The sequence below is a fragment of the Helicoverpa armigera genome, chromosome 15 (genome assembly GCF_030705265.1).
Source record: "Helicoverpa armigera isolate CAAS_96S chromosome 15, ASM3070526v1, whole genome shotgun sequence".
Taxonomy (NCBI): Eukaryota; Metazoa; Arthropoda; class Insecta; order Lepidoptera; family Noctuidae; genus Helicoverpa; species Helicoverpa armigera.
In genome coordinates, this window is record NC_087134.1 from 4,439,742 (window position 1) to 4,453,584 (window position 13,843).

Consider the following 13,843-nt stretch of genomic DNA (forward strand, 5'->3'; position numbering starts at 1 on the left):
TGAAAAAAAAAAATGGTATATTGTATGAAAGGATTCCGCAAAAAATATGCTATTAGGTAAAATATAGAAGATAATGTATTTGACCATACTAATAGCTCGAGGCAACATGGCAACATTGTCATATGGTCTTCCTGTACAAAGGTCATGGAAGAGACAAGAAGGAAAATAACACACGATTAAGGGATTTTGTACCTACTACCGCACTTTCAGAAGAAATCGCAAACTACACCACAAAAAAGGTATTTTAGGGAGGAACTAAATAAAACCCATTTAAAGTCATATGGTCTTAATACAAAAACTTAAACATGTGTCTAAGACTTGTCTAAAAAAATTATGGCCGCAAAATGGACCTTATTTCAACGTCATAATCTGTCATTTTTTTAGACATGTCTTAAACGTTTAAAAGATTTTGTGGTAAGACGGTTACCGTCTTACCACAAAAACTTTACACGTCAGTTTATGCCTTGTCTAAAAAAATTTCAAATTATGACGTTGACATATGGTTCATTTTGCAGCCAAAATTTTATTAGACAAGCGTAAAACAGGGTTTAAAGTTTTTGTAGTAAGGCCCTTAATGTTTTAAATAAAAACAATAAAACAAAACATATGAACTTGAAAAATGAGAATACCTATTTGAATAACCTTACTTCGAGACGTATTTCTATACGTCTCTATCTACGTTTTAAAACGAATAAATCCTTCGTAGACGTTAAATAATTCTACCTCAGCGGTAACCTACGGAACTATTTCACCAATAAATTGTTGCAATTTACCGGCGGAATAGTTGCTCAGACTTGCAACGAATTGCATCGGATCAATATGTCGTGGCGAGGTATTCCGAACCGATGAACTGACGCGTCAACGGGTTTCTCATCGAAATATATTCCTTGTATCTTACCAATATTCTAAAAGTAAAGTTAACTGTATTATATCTTATGAGACATAGTAAAAATAGCGGGAAAAAAGTAGTACAAAGGGTGAGTTGTACCATTTCACTATGACAATAACAAATTCATAACCAGCCGTATTCTTGCCGCCCATTGGTCAAATCAGCGACTCGACATCTGAATATGGTTCGGATACCTATCGTTATAGAGAAATGGTGCAACTGAGCGTTGCATATGAACAGTGTAAATATACGTTTTATCGCCTAAATTTAGTTTTCATTTACTTAATTAAAATGCTGTTTGTTTTAAATCTAAATGCTAAACACACAACAACACTCACAGTCTAGCAAAAAATTCCCTGTCATGTTGGTGCCAGATAAAATGATATTAGCCTGAGGGCTCTGGCTAAACAAAATTAACAAACCTTATTAAGGTCTGTTACACTACATATAATATTATGTACCTATCTACTGGTGTCGGTTCATGTACCGTACAATATAAGTAAATTACAATTCCCGTTCTTATTTTTCCGTAGCCCGAAGCTGTATGCCTTGCTGCCTGATAAAACATTTTATTAAATTAATACGCCAATATTTTGTGCACTCATGCGAAATTTATATTCTACACGAATATCAATTTTCAACATATTTTTATTTTTAAAAGATACGTAGGTATATTGGATATAATCTTCTTATCTAATCAAATCAAATACCTTAATAATAAATATATATGTCGTAGCCATATCGTAGATTTGACCACTTCATGAAAAGCTCGAGCATATCATGAAATGGTCGCGTTTCATGAAATGTTCATGTTAATTTGACCAGATCGTTAAAACGTCAACATTTCTCGATTTTGTCATCAACGTCTGGCCGTATGGTATAATAGGGTATCCATAATATATTTAATATAAATCCAGAATATTTTGGGTTAGGGGGAAACTCGCGTAGCGAAGGCAAGTCGACCCATTAGAGTTTAATTTCATGAAATCTGGTAGTTGTGAAATTTTTCACAGCTCAAAATTGTCAGGAGGCAAAAAAACTTAGGTATTTTTCATAACTTCAATTGCAAATATTAAGAGTAATAACTTGTTCATTGTCCTATAAGTTCGACATACATTATTATTTAAAACAAATAGGAACTTTAGTAACATTTTAGGAATCTTAAAATAGAACACACGTAATCTAAAATGACGTCACCTGTAGGTGCACTACCTAGTTGGTCTAGCTGTCGCAAGCGCAGCTGCTGAGTACGAGGTCTCGGGTTCAATTCTCGGGTCGGGCCGAAATCGCTTTGTGTATGAAAGTGAAGGGATAGTAGCCATTTGAATTCTCCATCCGGGGCAGACTGTAAATCAATCAAATCCACCTGCCCTCGTGTGTTAAAATCTTTTGAGATTATTGGCTGAGTTACTATACCTTTCTTTGGTACTGCACGTTTCTTCTCACAAACAGAGCACAAGTCTATAAATAGTTCAATGGGCTTCTTTGGGATATAAAGTCTGTTTTTAATGTACTGTATCATTTTTAATCGTCCACCATGTCCAACAGTTTTATGGACTTCTTTTAGTATTTCAAAATAATTCTCCATCGGAATTATGCGGATGGTAGGATGGTCGACGCATTTTTTCTTAAAGATGAGATATTCTTCTTCTGCAGTTTCCATCACGTCATATTTGGACAGCCAGTAGTAGTCCATGGACTTCTTTCGCATGGTCACCCTACTTTTCTTGATTTGTTTTATAACCTAATAAATAAAAAAACCTTGTTATAATTAACCAATGTAGAATTATATCAGTTACATAAAAACACGATGAGGTTGCTAGTATGGATTTTTAAATATACCTAGTAAATGATGATGTTATACAAAAGTCCAGTTCTAACCTGTGAAATACGATCTAAGCTCCAGGGTTTTTTAACATTTTGATCACTTTTTGCGTGACTCGCGTAGTACTCGCGAAGTTTTTCGTCGTACACTCTTTTTTCAGTTTCTTCATCAAAGGAATTATTTAATTTTTCGCTGCGAGAATTTTCAATGCAGTCAACGGCCGCCATTGTCAAACATAAACAAAGTGCTGGCAGCGCCTCTAGGAGCAATTTACATAACTATTTTACGATGTGATCAATTAATTTTGACCATTTCATGAAGAAGCCGAGCTTTCAGTTGCACATATCGAGAAACGATTTCTTATCATTGATTTGCCCAAGCCACATCATGATGTGGCCAATAGACAGTGAAACATTTCATGAAACGGGACCACTTCATGAAATGGTCGAGTCATTTCATGAAGTGGTCAAGTCTACGATAAGGCCACCACATATACACTTACTATAAATAAAAATATTTAAAAAATTGCATCAAAAAACTCCTCATCGCTGCCCACCGGGAGTGTACCCAAGAGGCTGGCAGCATTGCCACGTTGGATGGCAATGCTTACTTTTTGGCCAAAATAAAAACCAGCCCTTGGGTCACCTGAAGTGTCAGCAAGTCGCTTAGCGATATCCTTATATAGGAGATGAGCACTTGGACCCCACGGCCCGAGGGTTTCAACCCCAAACGGCTCAAAGGTATAGTTACCCACCAGGGTACTATATTTGCGCCGTTTGAGGTCCTCTGCAGCCGCAGCAGCGGAACCAGCACATCGCGCCGAGCTAGGAAGGTGAGATGGTGCAAGAGTATCGACGCAGGTCGCGTCCCATACTAAAGACCTACTACCATCTTCCACGGGAACAACGACATACCGTCTGGTCTCTTGCCATCGTCGCGTGCCAGACCATTGGGTTCTAATATGGCTGGAACGCCGACGGCAACAAGAGCGCGACGGATTATGTCATTGATATTCGCATGCCGTGCAAAACGGCCGGCGCTGCGGCTACATGACAAGCCGTGGTGTCCAAGGCTGCTGACAGCTTCACCACATGGGCAGCGGTGATGAGAGCAGCACGGAGCACCCAAACGCAAGCAAACAGCAAGCCGGAAAGTGGTGTCGTCAAACAAGGTGCCTATGTTTGACGACGGAAGTGCCAGAAGCCATAAACCCGACTCCCATTCGCCCACAGAACCACAGAACCACAGAAGAAATTGACGTATTAATCAGATTATTCCGTGTAGCTCTGCAGAGCGGCTCATCCCACTGTCTCTGAGAGGATGGGTTGACGGGTAGATCAATATTCGGGCAGGTGATTTTCCAAGCCTCTACAGCCTCAGCCAGGCATGGTACCTCGCAATTGACCAGTGTGGAAGGGAGAATTTTCCTGGTCAATTTCTCAGTACCACGGACGGAGGATATAAAGGCCGGTAAACTTATACTAGAAATTTTGCGGACGCCAAGCCCTCCCATGCGAATGGGAAGAGTAGCCTGAACCCAGGCTCGGTCGTCTAGGGCCACATTTAAAATTGATGATAATGTGTGTCTGATAATTTTGTCAAGTTGTTCCAAAAGGTTTGTGTGCTTCCATAGAGTGGAAGCGCGCAAATAGTATGTTAATTTTGGGAAAATAAAAAAGAAATTGCGAAAATCATTGACTTTTACTTCAGTGCCAATAAGGTTTATTTTCTTTAACTTTTGTAGGAAATATTAAATGTATCCCAAAATTTTTACTACGACCGGTTTGTTTGATATTTCAGAATTTGTCTCATCCCATAGTAACGACAATTTTAAACGTAGATTAACTGAGCTCAACGCCATGAAATTCGCTATTTTCGACAAAAGCGAAAGTCACTATTTTCCCCTATAGTTGACTGGCCCTTAAAAATATTCCATGGCACGCAACTATAATTTTATCAAAACACCGTGTTAGTAGACAAAGACCTATTGCCTAAGATTTATATCCAATAACAAGTTAGATTGCTTTCTATCACTTATACAAAATAACCCCATAAATCATGGATTTACTATAATCTATAGTAATATTTTAAAGCTAAAGAGTTTGTATGTTTGTTTGATTAAACGTGCTAATCTCAGCAACTACGGGCCCGATTTGAAAAAATATTTCAGTGTTAGATAGCCCATTTATCGAGGAAGGCTATAGGCTATATATCATCACGCTAAGACTAACAGGAGCAGAGCAGTAATAAATAATGTTTCAAAATCGGGGGATTTTTAGTTCTATTGAGAGCTTTTATTAGGGTGAGTGCAGAGGTAACCATTGAATACGGGTGAAACCGCTGGCAAAAGTTAGTAAAATATAAAGTAATTACCAGTATATCGACCGTTATGGTACTTCAGAAGCTGACCGATAAAGCCCCAATGTTTGCTGTCTGAGTCACATAAAATTGTTCGTATTTTGTTTTACTGTCTCGTTGCGCCATTTTCTAGAATCATAGGCCTTATTTTGATTGCAGGTCCTTTAACAGTTTATGTTTCTTGCAACATTCTCTTTAAAATAAAGGCTGAGAGACTGAACTTAGAATCGATTAGTGACGGCTGTTCTTTAGGAATTGTAAAGTAAATGTGGCCCACAGAACACTTTTCCCTTCTGTTACCTAACAAACTACGTACCCTTAAAAGTTGGCGTGATTTTGGTTATGTATTATAATGTATATTTAATTTTCCTAAATAAATAGTATTTATGTTATTGTTGAGTTGAACATTTTATTTCAGATTTAATTTTAAAAATGTTTGCCATGCGCACAGTGCTAAGTTTGTTCGACTCATATTTTCAAAACATGAAAAATTAATTCATTTTACCATAGAGAATAAACATTCTGAAAACTCGTAATTGACGTTCAAAATGCAACTGTATGTTTTTCATGTTTGCTACTCGGTTTGTCCCTTTGTCATCGTGTCAGGATGTCACAATAGCGTTCCGGAGAAATCGAGGGCAATGTATTTACCGTAGCGTATATTAACAGTAGCATGTATTTACCATGTAAGTAACAGTTGCCTATCGAAACTGCTCTTCATGAGATTTCCCCACGAATAAACTTGGCTGTAATTACAAACGTTGATCAAATAGTAGGAAATAGAATAGACTGGTATAAATAGTTTTTGTTTTCGATAGATGAGAATTGCTGGTTTGCGAACGTTGCTTAAGCAAAATAAATTGTATTTTACGTAAATCAGTTTAAATGTAATTTATTGGAGACATCAAGGCATCTTTAAATTTAATTTAGAATTTCTTGCCCGATTCGATATTTACGAATTAAAGGATTAAAAGCAGAAGTGGGTACTGAGACGAGACGAGAGCTATTTGAAGTTGCCATGGAAACAGAAGGCCATTGGTGTAATGTTTGCGAGACGCCCCTTTACCTGAAATTTTATTTTAATTTTGAGGAAAAATAGTATTTTATTTATTAATATAAGCCATCCTATGTCAATATAGACGTCTTCTTGTATTTCTGAACTAAATCTGAACTAATATTATAAAGCTGCCCTCTTATTATAAAAACTGCCGCAAGTAGTGGTTTAAACCCGACTGAAGACGTCTTGGTTTGTTACGGTACTTACGATAGTCTTGACATCCTTATTACAAAACGTAGACTAAGAGAAGACTGTTTAGTACTTCGATTTGTCTATGGTTCAAATAATATCCACAGATTATAAGCAACAAATATTTAAATCATTCGTTCAATCGTTCCGAATTCTATGCGCCGTTCCTTTTTACATTATTTTGTTAAGTCTATTTTGATGAAAAATAAATAACTATGATAATAAAAAAAATATCTCTGCATTTGAAAATATTAATTTTTATTATTTAAAGGTAATTTTATATTTCTAGTATCTTTTAACGATATGCATGATTCAATTATTCTCTTTTAAACAACTATCGAGTTCGCGCGTATAACGGAACGTCAGCGCGCGTATCCGAGTTATGTTTTGTTTTTAGGTTAGAAATAATTTGGATTATTTTCATCCCGATTTAAATGATTAAATAAGACGTTGTGCATCTAATTAGAACCTCTTCAAAATTAAGTGCACAATAACTTACACACAGAATATCGTGTGCATTAAATTACCAAAGGAAAATGAAACATTTGAAACAACATAAAAGTAGAAAATTATATTTTATTCCGATGTCTATTTATACAGTCAAATGCACTGAGTCATGTTGGACACTGTTCTTCATCACACAATCTTGTTCCCTTTCTCATCTAGGCATTTTTGTACATTTTAGCAAGCTTCCAGTCTTTTACAAACATTGCATATTACTGGCAGAGATACGGCGTGTAAAACGCCAAAATAGTCTTGAATCTGTAAATAAACAATAGACTGTATAATAATCTGATATATTTTCGGAGTTTCATCAAAATCTATGTGGTAGTTTATGCGTGGAACATAAACAAACATCCATAATAAAAACTTTGACTCGTATACAATTAATTAGGATGTTTTGGCAACCTACTTGCACTGTAAAGGCTACTTACTTTATGGCGAGCCCAGTTGAGCATCATAGGATCATCCTGGATTATCATCATGCATTCAATTGACTATTATTTCGAAAAACGTAAATCGATATTTATATCGAAAATTGTCGTCAGGTAATTTGAAGAGATTTTGTCGATGACGCATTCTGTTGGGTCCCCGGACACTCTCAATAGTATTCTAACACATCCAAGTATTCCAAATCACACATATTTATGTCCACTTTCGTTTTTTTCATCACAAAACAAATAACCTCAAAAGTAAATAATGTCGGAATTTGACGTTTGTCGACTAAGTACTGCAGTTAAACTAGGGGGCTCGATGGTTTATCTTTTGTACTACAGATAGTAATAGGACTTGCGATAAACTGCGTTTTGTAATAACGTTTTTTCAAGGTCGTACTTAAAGGTGGATTAAAGGTAGTACAAAAGCCTATACTTATTTGATACCGCGTTTTATAATAAGAGGGGAAGAGTTTGTTTATTTCCTTGAACGCGCTATTTCAGGAACTACGGGTCCGATTTGAAAAAATCTTTCAGTGTTAGATAGCCAATTTATCCAAGAAGACTATCGGCTATAGGCTACTTTTTATCCGAGTTCGTGAGAATTTTCCACAGGAAGCGGGTGAAACCGCTGGCAGAAGCTAGTACTGTATATCGAAGAAAGATAGTACCGGAAAGAAATTACGAGGTGCATATCCAGTGTTGATTAACCATGTTCTAATTTACCAAGACTTTGCTTCCGTTTATTCTTAACAATAAATGAGAAATGGTAACTTTGTTGTTTCCTACCTTGATTTGTAGCTTCGATCGTCCACACTCAGTTTGATTAAACCCCGTACGTTTTCTCAGGTGATAATGTGTTAACATTTATCACTATCGACCTAACACCGTAACCTCTTTTCTCTTATCCTTCGAACTTTCCCATAGAGAAACAAATGAATGAGTACTTGAGTAAAACTATGGGATTAATTGTTTTCTATTTTTAGATTTCGTGGGCAGGCTTGGTTGTAAGAAAGTATGCCTATTTAAGATCCAGAAATAATTTTGAAATAAGTAATGATATCAATCAACTAGGGAAATATCTGAGTCGCTCCAAGTCACTGTAACAAAGTCTTATTGCATAATAAATCGCAAAATTAAAATTAATACCTAGAAAATTATTACCTAAAAATAATATAACAAAATTGGTTTCAGCCCAGAAAACTGGCATAATGTTCCATGACCACAAAAAAAAAAATTACAGCAACAGTTATTTTGTTATAAATCCTTTATAGATTGCTAGAGAAACTTCCACAGCTTGTATTAGATAATCTTAATCTACTTAAACAAATATTGAAAGCAAATTACAGTCAAAGAGAATTAGGAGATTCGGTAATTATAATCGTAAGTAACTCTTTAAATTTCCTTAAAGGCGTAACTGGGGAAAACCGTTAAGTAGATATGCGGAATAACTATATGTCTGGCTTAGAGTGAAAACTTTGAACATCATGCATATTCCATACATTCTTGGTCAACAATCCAAAGGCACTTCGGATTTTGGACCTAAATGGATGATGTCCTTTATTTTATTGCGTCTCTAGAAAGCTAACGTCGCAAAGCAAATCCCATATCTTCCTCCTGAAAAGTTTTCATCAGCTTTTCATTCTAAGGCGTAGATATTGAATGTAACTTCTATCAGGAGTGCCTTTGTTACTTCAGTAGCTACGTGCTACTTGAGAGCTTTTGCTAGTAACCTACGTCTTTAAGCCAACTGGCTTTATTTACGATCAACAGGTAAGATGCAGGAATACTGGTGTAGCATATTATGTAAGGGCTCATGTTTATAGAAGAGGTATAGAGCGCTTTTGTTCTAAATTCTAAATAGTATATAGATACACTTTCACACACGGTCGGTTGGCGCCAACAGTAAGCCATTTATTAACTTGTGTTATAGGTGCTAACATAACTGATAAATTGCATATACTGTACAATGTACATACATACATATATACTGTATATACACTTATAAAATATATTCTAGCACCTAGACCACAGCCAACAAGCACATCACAAAAATATTGACCGTACAGGGAATCGAACCCGGGACCATTATCGGTAACCATTGCGCCAACTAGGTCCTCAAAACGAAATACATAGTTGAAGGTTTGCCGCAAGCAAAGTTTATCGAACAGTTAACTACCACCTGTAGCACTTTAGAAATTGTTGTTTGGATGCTGAACAGAACTTAGTTTTGTTGTGTATTTTATATGAATCGGTTACTAGGTTCACGCTTAAGGCTAGGTTCAAACCCATCTGTCTGCAAGCCGCCGAATGTAAGCAAACGTTACGCAGTTTAGATACTGCGATGCGACTGATAACCATTTTGGTTTGAAGGCAGCCTAAAAGCCAAAGATTTCACATGGTTTCATTGACTGTTTCTTGGAGGTAAATCATCGTAAATTATCGTACACACAGTAAATAGTTCGTCTTATTCATACTCGTAAGTTTCTCCAACATTTGTCTGTTTACACCGGCGTCTATGTACTTACTGCGCAGACTATCCAATATTTCTTTGTGTTTACAATTGAACGAAACAGTTTTTCCGTAACACGTTCCAAGGTTAGTCTGAACTTTCTGAATGTCAAAAGTGATTGGTGTCGTTTTAAACCAGTGTGTTTTGTAAACGGTTTAAATAGGGATAATCTAAACATTTTAGTGTTAATGAACAATTAAATTGCTTTTGTTTGGGTGTTGGTTCAAAATACTGTTGTTTTTGATTGAGAGGAACTTTTCAAGAGTGGTAGCTATGTTAGGTGTAGCTGTGTAAAATTATGCATTTTGTACTGAAAAGAAAGAATTTTATGCAAAAACATAGTAAAGGTCTTAGAAACTTATCTTACAGGTCCTATAAAATAGTCAATGAATTCTTATGGATTTCAGACTGTTTTTCAGCGAGCATAGACACCCAAATATTCAGTCCTAGAGTACGCTACGATTAGCACTTGGTTTTAAATGTCCCACAAAGTACAAACCACTTTACTTTCGTCTGGACGTTTAATCCTTCCATGATCTATCATATGATACCCGCGACCCCTATCTGCGTCAATCCTTGGCCTTTCATTTGATAATTTTTTGTATGTACCTATATATTTTGGTATATATTCCGACCTACTTTATCCGGGTGATTATATGCTTCGTCTAATTATAAGGCTGAAGACAAGAGGATTAATTTTCATGGAGTAAAATGTTGCCCAATTTTTTCTATAAATGTCTAGTTTATTTTGTTTAATAGCCTCCTGGTCAAATGATATAATGGTAAAATACAAAATGATACCCGGTATTTCAAACTAGAAAATATTATAATAAAATGTAGGTTTTACCGTACACTAAAAAAATCCCTTTTCCGTGTGAGGGGAGGCCTGTGTCCAGCGGTGGGACGATAAAAAGGCTGCAACGTAAAGTAACGTAAAAAAAAGTTAGCTAATCTTAAAATATTTTCTGTAGGTCACAATTAAATAAACCATATTGTATACTATTGAATTTTATTCTCTTGTAAAAAAAGGCTTTCCTTCTTACTTTTTTGTGGCGAAATTATAATCTGCGGAAGTGCTTTGTACAATCAGAGTTAAACGTGAAAAAGATACTGTTTGTGGCGTTAAAAAAGGATTCCAAGAAGTATTTACTCTGTATATCTCTGTGTAAATTACTTTTTTTGTTACTTCCCAACAATGTCTTTACTTTGTTCAAATATTTTATTTTACTTTCTAACTTCTTTAACTTGATTTTCCTGTTATACACTATCGGCCGACTGAAAGTCTGTAGTGTGCAGGTCAGACTGCAAACTTTCAGTCGACCGATAGTTTGTTTTGATTTATAAATCAGTATGAAGAGGCACATCAAAAATCAGGAATTTAGTCGCCTGACAACTTTGATTGTTAGACTGGAAGCCGAACCGCAATGAACTTTGTTTGTAATCAAGATATCTAAATATATCTTAAAAGAAAGTCGTATTAAAAAATTAGAGGGGAGGTAGCTCAACCCCGGGAGAAGGACATAGGATAGTTTTTGTCATCACCCGGGACGCGGGTGAAACCGCGCGGGCAGAAGTTAGTTCTTTAAAAAATAATTTTGCCAACCATGAGGTCAACTGTCAGCCTACTGTTTAGTCTGCAGTTATTTATATTACGATGTTTCACTTACCTACAATTTTAAAATTTCAATCCAAAAACTTATCTTGACATGCCAACCCATAATAAGATAATATCGGATTATCTATACCAAGGAAAAGAAGAAAATAAATCAATGGGAAATCTGTAATTCCAAAATCCTATAATAAATTTGATCGGTCCGGCTTTTGGTGTGGTTTAGAGTGGGCGTTTTGGAATTGATATAACCATTATTATACATTTATAGAAGTAATAGAATAGCAAAGATATTGCAAAATGCTTTAAATATTTTTTCTTTCAGTTGGCAAATACTAAAGCCACCGATACACGCATATTTATGGAAACTACTAAAAAATATTAGGGTAAGGCCCAATTTCAACATAAAATATGTCCGTTTTTTTAAATAACCTTTGAACTTGGAACTAAAATGAATTCGGGTAACCGGCTGTTATCTCGGCACAAACAAATTATGTAAAACAACCCCGTTACTATAAAACCTTTGCAAGAATCAAGATTATAGAGTTAAACACGCCTAAAAGCCGTTGATTCGAAATTTTATGGTTTCGCTGTTTATTAAGTTAAATTCAAAATAAGTTCTTGAAAGTAACGCAATATCGAATCAAGTTAACAAGGTAGATCTCGAATATTTTTTACACCAAGAGCCCACGACTGCCAGACCTTCCTTATTTTACGAGAAAAAAGTGGAAGTTAAAGGTGAAAACTTTGGTGGAAACCTTATAGTGGGTATGTACGATTAACTAATACGAAGTTTGAATATGACCTTGCTCTAGATACCTATATATTTTTATCTATATGAGATTAACGATTGCTGTTATCTATAAAAAAGTCATCCGTATCATCTTTAATTTAGAGGAGGATAGGTAATTTACAATACCACTGAAAACATTGCAATTTAAATGAAAGCTTATAAATAAAAAATATGTTAGGTCAGCTTAAGATTTTTCTATGCCTTTTAAAGCATCAGCAACAGTCAAACTTTCATTACCACTTAAGGGATGACACACAAACCATCCATTATAAAATAACGAAGGTTTATCCATCACTGACTCTTAATCCATTTCGCAAGATAATTCACTAGAGTTGGAATGTCTATCTAGACAACCATTGTTCTGATGTAAGATAACTGTTGTTTTTGTTATCTGCGGGGATACCGAATCTCTCATATTGTTAAGTTGGTAATTACAAAACTTTCCTCAGGTAGCCAGATATCAATTTTGAAAACAAGTTGCCAAGTATTTATCTCAAAACTGGGGCAGCGGCTACTAGATCATATTTTAAGGTTTTATGTTGTTGTTGTAAGTTTCAAAAGGCTTTTGTGCATCGTGAATTTTAAGTAGTTTTCATACTCTTGTCTTATTTATTCTCTTTTGCTTTAACACAGTTTTTGAATAATACTTTAGAAATAATACTTCAGGCAATTTACAATAGGCTATTTAGTCTTAGTACTTACGAGGACAGGAATATATGTGAGCGTCCGATACAGCTTATTTAGCCCGATTTTACAAAATTATTAAAAAATAAACATGGATTATGCTGGTCTTTCTTTAAACTAAGTGGAATAGTTTTTCCCTGGTTAGAAACGGGAACTTATTAAGTTGGTGTAAACCGGGTTCCTAAGTTAATGACGACCCAAATCTAAAAGCAACTATACTTACCTACCCTTATTTGTTGAACCTCGATTTTTGCTCCAATGAGTCACTTTTGGATTCTAGGACAATTTATTTACTCCTGATAGCCCGTCATATATATTGGTTCTTTATAAATAGCCATCACTTAAAATAAAAAGAATCCTTTTTATACCATACCAAAGATGTAACGGTAACAATTCAGTAGAAATATAGCACTTAAAATACTTTGAAACATGGGTCTTTTAACCTAGAGGAAATCAAATTAATTACCTTCCTATTAACGAATTCAGGTTACTAGTTAGGTAGGTTTTAGTGGCCTGAAACTGACGCTGAAGTATTTTGAAATTGACTTTGAGAGCCGGAGATGAAAGTTTGAAACTTATCTAGTAACTACTAACCAGTATCAAAGGTACCTACTTTAAAGTTACTTAAAACGAGGATTAGTTTCTGAATTATTATAAGGTAAAATGTTTTTAATGATACACCCAAATGTTAAGTTTTACTTCATGCCTACAGTTTTCAAAAGTTGCCCTCGATATCTCAGGGTTTCCTTAACTATGGGACCACCTGGAAAGTGTATCCTAACAAAGAAAAAGATATTTAGCAAATCGGCCCTGGCAACTTTGAGTAATCGGTGAACACATAACAATAAAAAATAAGAAAAAGATTCCGAATAATTGTGAGCCTCCTCTTTTTTGGGCCTCCTCTTTATTGGGAAGTCGGTTAAAAATAGGTCAAGTACATAGATAAAATTGAATATTTGGGTCTTTCATTGATATTCGAGCCTCTTATTGTG